The sequence below is a fragment of the Adiantum capillus-veneris genome, chromosome 15 (genome assembly GCF_014529385.1).
Source record: "Adiantum capillus-veneris isolate H3 chromosome 15, ASM1452938v2, whole genome shotgun sequence".
Taxonomy (NCBI): domain Eukaryota; kingdom Viridiplantae; phylum Streptophyta; class Polypodiopsida; order Polypodiales; family Pteridaceae; genus Adiantum; species Adiantum capillus-veneris.
This window is the reverse complement of record NC_140945.1, coordinates 118164841-118171859: the sequence shown is the minus strand read 5'-3', so window position 1 is coordinate 118171859 and position 7019 is coordinate 118164841.

Below are 7019 nucleotides of genomic sequence, written 5' to 3'. Positions count from 1 at the left end.
AAGGGAATGAGGGACACATGCCAGCTCCCTAGCCCAGATGCCCACAAGGTGCACTCAAATTGGATGTCCATGGAGGTGAACCAATGAGAATTAGGCTAGAGTAAATCTAGTTTAATTAATTAAAAAACACTTAATAAAAGAACTAATAAGAATTAAGAGGGGTCCAATGAGCATTCAGCAACCCAATGGCTTTTGCCTGATTCCTATTGGCCAGGAGACAAAGGGGTCCAATGAGAGTTTAGTTGCATTAATTAATTACCTAAAGCACTCACAAAAGGGGAAAGGGGGATACACGTCAGAAGACTATCACTTATGCTCCTTAAATCCTATTGGCTAAGCCTGGAGGGGTCCAAGGGAAGCCGAAAAGAGGCAATAGCATGAGGGGTCAACGAAAAGAGTGAGGGGGCTGAATTTCTCAAGGCATTATTCCACACACACTCACACTAGCTCATGTGTGAAGCAAGAAGACTCTCTCTCTCCTTCTCAAGCTTTAATGGAAAGCTTATCATCTACTCCAAGCTTGTGAGAATGGAGGCCTACACCAACAATTCTTGGCTTTGTGATGCAAATCCAACCAAGAGCCAAGCTTCAATGTATGCTCACCTCCTCTACCATGCTAGTTACTAAGCTATTCTATGATAATATGAGTGATTATGTGAGGAGATGTACATCTTTCTCGTAAGACTACTCCTTCCTCTCAATCTACTCTCATACCCCGCTAGCTCTCACCATCTTCGAAGGTATGTGAGGTCTTGGGTCTGAGAACATGAGGGAATTGATGTTGTGTTTTATAAGTGTTTTGCTTAGTGCTTGACGCTTCCATCTTCATTGCACTAACTAGTTATTGAAGGAACACAAAGAATTGTATTGTAAAATGTCTCTCTTGATGGTGGAAACCTATAATACAAAAACTTTGGAGGGGGGACCGGCTCCTTATAAATCGGGTCCTCAGCTGTTGTCAATAGCTTAATTTCTCTCTCTTTTGAAGTATTGTTCATGCCCATCTAACTAGGTGTTATGCTTTTTGTTGCTCTCTCCACCCAAGCACTCTTGTTATGCTCATTAGGAACCTATTCTAATGAAATGCTCACTATGTTCATGCTATTTTCCGCTACATAGAAGTTACTAGGCCATTAAATGTTACATGATTCAAGGTTTATCAATTAGTGAAGAGGCATAGGTAGCAAAGAAGAAAGAATTGGATGATGTTGTGCAAGTAGTGTTAGATGTTGTACATGCCAAGAAGAACATCTTTGAGTGTTATGATCTAGAGGGATATCTTGCATGCTATGAGATAGAAATGTGGTCACGAGGTGTATTAGAAGAGCTTATCAATGGTGCAATTAGTAATTATATGGAATATGGAGTTTATGGAGAATTATATGTTTATGGAGAATTATATGTTTATGGAGTTGGGATACACAGATGAGTAGGATACAGATTTCCAAGAACAAAGTTAAAGCATACCTAGTTTGGTAGACATTCGGAGTCAAATTCTAGAGAAACTGGAATTGGTAATAGATGCATGGCTTTAGCAAGATGATTTTCCACAGAGGTTAATGCTTTGTGGAGTTTAATAAACGATGATGTGCATGTGAAGTTGATAAAGAATTTTTAGAGATAGCTAAAGCTTAAGACTGTACCACTAGGAACCGACATGATGATGTCAATAAAGATGCCTTCTATTCAGTGACTAAAATATAGAGGGATATTGTGTGTATGGACTATTTATAGGTATGCAAAGAATTGAGTTTGATAGAGGATGTTTTCCATGATTTGACTACTATGCATGATACCATGAATGTGTCACGTGATACATATGAGAAAATAGAAGAAAGAGGCAAATTCATATAATGATGGTGCAAAACAAGAAGAGGATGCTATTATTGATGTTTTTCTATGTGGATCATATGCATGTGTTTTGACTAGTGAGGATGCCCCTAGTGATTCCAATGCCTATCTAATGCTACCATATACATGTGGTAGTGATGTGTGTGAACACACTTAGGCATTTTTTCTCTCTTTAGGAGGTTTTTCTCCCCATGCATTGTATATACGCCCATCATTCTAGGGCTGTCTATCTTTCCATTGCACACTAAGTAATACACTCTCTATTGTGTGCCTTGAGCTTCCTTCGTCTTCTCCAAGCTATGTGTGTTTTCCTACAACCCTAACTCCAACAATTGGTATCAGAGCATGCTTCGTCCTCCCAGGCTTAGTCGCCAGCAGCTCCAGCACACACCTGCTCACTTTTCTCCAATTTCAGTGAGCTTTGGCAAGCATTTGCACGTTGAATATACGCCCATCATTGTATATACGCCCATCATTCTAGGGCTGTCTATCTTTCCATTGCACACTAAGTAATACACTCTCTATTGTGTGCCTTGAGCTTCCTTCGTCTTCTCCAAGCTATGTGTGTTTTCCTACAACCCTAACTCCAACAATTGGTATCAGAGCATGCTTCGTCCTCCCAGGCTTAGTCGCCAGCAGCTCCAGCACACACCTGCTCACTTTTCTCCAATTTCAGTGAGCTTTGGCAAGCATTTGCAGGTTGAATTTTTTTTCGGGAGAGCTCAAAGAGTGTAGTCTGCTCAGATTTCTTATTCAAGCTCATTTCGGCCTCCATTTCCACTATAGGCAGTACTGCATAGGCTATTTGTCATTTTATGCAAATTTTTTATCAGTGCCGTTTTCTGCATAATAGGTCCCATACAGTCTTCTATGGTTTGTGCTATATAGCACATTTTGTTCCCGCTTCGTTTCTCCTCTTTTCGGGCAGTTTCACACCAGGTGCAAAATTTACCATGGCAGACAACAACACAGATGTGTTCAAGATGTTTGGTGCTGAGGACAAATTGGATGGGGACAATTACCCTATGCGGGCTTATATGATGCAACATGTTCTTGTGTCAAAGAGTGTCTAGAATATTGTACAGGGCATTGATGTATGTCGTGTTTTCGAGGATCTAGGTGATGCTGAGGATGTTGCAGGTCTTGCTGCAAGGATTGTTGTTGTTAGAGTTGTTTTGCCTACAGGAGAACAAGCTTGTTGGGATGTAAAAGATGTGCAGGGTCATGGATTGATTGCGTTGTCTGTAAAGCGCACTATTACTCCTCACATTTGTTCAACAAAACATGCAAAACAGGCTTGGGATATTCTAGGGCTGGTCTTTATGCAAGTTGCAATGAGGCAAAATTTGCATTGTTGCGTAAAGAGCTGGAGTCAAAGATTATGCATGAGGGAGATGATATGGAAACTTTCCTTGCTGGTGTCAAGAATATCAATGAGCAACTTATTTCTGCAAGTGAAGTCATTTCAGACAGTTCCCTTGTGCAGACTGTTTTTGATGCCTTGCCAGATTCTTACCAGACTTTTGCTAGTACTTGGAGACTTATGACCCAAGGAAATCTTGAAGTTGTCAAGTTTGATGCATTATGCACATTGCTATTGCAAGAGTCGCTTTCCAAAAAAAAAAGGACTAGACAAATAGCGTGCAATTGAACAGGCCTTTATTGCTGCTCAAAGAAAAGGTGGTAACAACAATGCAACCACTTCTTATGGTTCTTCTGCGAGTGGAAAATCATATGTTCCTAATGCTTCTGTTTGCAGCAATTTGGCTGGAAGTTTTGGTGATAAGGGAAAAAAGAAGATGTGTTGCCATTATTGTAAAGCTAATGATCACTTGATCAAGCAGTATCCTAAGTTGAAGGCCAAAGAGGCTAAGAAGAAAGAAGGTGGTTCCACTGCAAATGCTGGTTCCACTACAAATGCAGCTATTGTTGAGTCTTTTGTGAAATGAGACTAAGAGGCCGATATTGATGCAGTATGGGCTTTTAGTGCGGATTGTACCTACAATCCTGTTGTCCATGATGCATGCAGAGTGTATCTATGATCATGTTGTCAATGATGCATGTATGTCAGTTGTTGCAGATTCACATGTATGGTATTTTGGCAGTGGTGCTACAAAGCACATTCCCTCACATCGTGATTTTTCACCTCTCTTGAGTATGTCCCATATGGGAATTCAGTTACGTGTGCCAACAATACCTCTTATCCGGTTCAAGGAGTTGGAAAGATTGTGCTTACTACTGCTGCAAATGGCCGTTCTTTCACACTTGTTGATGCACTTTATGTACCTGGGATCAAGAACAATATTTTTTTTTGTATCTGCACTTGCTAGACTTGGTCTTGTAGTAAAATTTGTGGATGGAAGATGTACAATACATGATCTTAGTTTCGGTGATGAAGTTGTTGCATCTGGAATTTTATGCCGTGGGCTGTATAAGCTCACTTTGTATGACAAGTGTGGGTAGAATTTTGCAAATGCAATTGTGGATTCAAAGGCTATTTCAGATGAAAAACTTTGGCATGCACGTTTTGGTCATCTGAATTTTTCCACTTTGCTACGTTTGTAGAAATCTAATATGGTTGCTTCTTTGCCGCCTCTTGAAGCACCCATCAAACATGTTTGTGAAGGCTATATTCTAGGTAAGATGCAGTGTTCGAAGTTTCCAAAGGATGGTTCAGTTAGGGCGTCATGCAGTTTGTAGCTTGTGCATAGTGATGTTTGTGGGCCCATGCAAACTTCGTCCTTGGGAAATTACCTTTACTTCATGACTTTCTTTGATGATTATGCCAGGCATGCATGGTAATTTCCACTTAAAGAGAAGGCGGAAGTTTTTATGTGCTTCAAAAAATTCCTGGCTATGGCTGAAAATGTCTCGAAATGGACTATGGGCACCCTCCATTCCGATCGAGGGGGGGAGTATATGTCTCATGAATTTAATGCATTTCTGGCTAGTCGTGGGATAAAACACCAATGTACAGTTCCTTATACGCCTCAGCAAAATGTTGTTGCTGAGAGGAAAAACAGGTCACTTACGAAAATGGCACGATTTATGATCAAGATAAATTTTTTGGAGCTCCAATCATCTTCGATTGGAATGAGTAAAATAGTTCCACTTCAAAGTTTTTTACGGATCCAAAAACTTGAATGCATACCAGTTTGATGTGAGGGTTGGAGAAACTTGTCATTTTGTGAGACAAAATTAGTTTTTAAGTGAAACCATTGAGATTCGGGTCTTCTCAGGCATCTTAAGGTCAAAAAACATCTTCAATGGTCAATTTTTGTAGTCGAAAGTGGTGGAGGCAACACAAAGTGCCACATAACAAGTCCTTATCCCATATGCAAAGGCAACAAAGAGGAATGCATATTATAAAGGTAAAAAGGTGCCCTCTCAATCAATATCATTTGAGAGGATGTCCCACTTCATCTTCCCCATGAGCAAGGTTGTTCATGGATGTGTGGTGTTAATTGTGCTGGATATGAGTGGTGTCACTGCCTGCTGCTGTTGGGTAGCCACTGCAATGCTGCTTTGGAGGGTCTATTGGTGGAGCATGCTGGGGTGGTTTCACATAGTGGGTGGACCCATGAGCTTCTCTTATTCAAGGTATTCTTCACGTTGTGAGTAGGATGGAAACACACACAACGACTCTATAATCACTCAACACACACTCTTGGAATGATACACACACACACACACACACTATGGGGCACCACTCGGCTTACACAACCCACCTGGCCAAGACAGGGAACACACTGATGGAGTGAGAGGAGAGAAACTATCCATTTGCCCACTCAACACAGAGACACACACACACACACACAAACCTTTAAAAAATCACCTCAAAAGAGGAGAATTTATGATGTTTAGATACAATTTAGCTTGGGCCAACACCAATGGGGAAAATAGCTCACACAATATGGATGAAATATGCCAGATACAATCACAAGTTGGAGCAGAGACTTCGCTCACAAGAGAAACTTACACAGCCAAAATATTAGGAAAAAGTGAGTAATTTTTCAAAATGGACAGCGCCATTTCATCCGGAACGGCCCCAAACCCTAGTCTACAATATCAAAGTGCACAAATCCGACCTTGGATGAGCAGTTTATGGCCAAAACAAGCTCCAAAAATAGCAAAAACTCAGTTGCGGATGTTCCTCTTCCTCTCTCCACATCTTTTCTGGTCTTCTCTCAGGTTTTTCACTATCCACACTTCAGTTTATCACTTGGGCACCTTTGGCCTTTTGATTGACCTCAAACGAGCCCCGAACAGGCCAAAAGCTGGCCACGCAGTGCATTTTTGTCACTCTTCTACATCCATCTGCACATCGGCACTCAAATTTTTCCAATAATGCATCCTGCAACCACGTGAAGTGGCCCCCAAATACAATTCTCATGATGACCTTTTTGCATTATTATCACAAGAAAACACCCACGTTGTGTCCGTACTTATCCACGTGCAAATATTGACCCCATTCGACCTCCTGACGCCAGTAGATGCCATATGACGCACCTGCTTACCTCATGGCGTCGGCCTGTGGATAGCTTCCTCGAGAAGTTTTACGTGCTACCAAGTCCTCTTTATTATAGAAAAACACAGTGGTACTGATAGTGAAAATTGATGCACTATGTACATGCTGTCCTACCTGTACACATGTGGGCCCCACGTAACCACCTGGCTCTGGAAAATGGGCAATCCTTTATTTGATGCACCATGCATGTGTATGTACATATGTGCAATTACTTCTTCCAAAAAACTCCTAACATAATTTGCCCATCCCCTAGCCTGCTAGATCATTCATGATCAGCAGCAGCAGCAAATAGAGATACGAGACTCGCCGCTTCACAGGTCTCCTCATCCCTCACATACATTACTTGTTCTGCAGACAACTCATCTTGCTCCACCATCATTAATCTAGCATGATATAATTTAAAACGCAATCCATTTACCTTTGACCTAGCAGAATCCTATCCAAGTTAGCCAGCTGATATGTACCATTCGAAAAACACTCCACTACCTTGAAAGGGCCTTCCCACTTAATTTGAAACTTCTTTTGGAATGTCTTGTCCAGCTTACTGTTGCAGCGCAAAACCAAGTCATGTTTCTTGATACCCTTACTTTTGACCTTTTCATTTATCTATTCTAAGGCCTTATCTTGCATCTGCCCATAA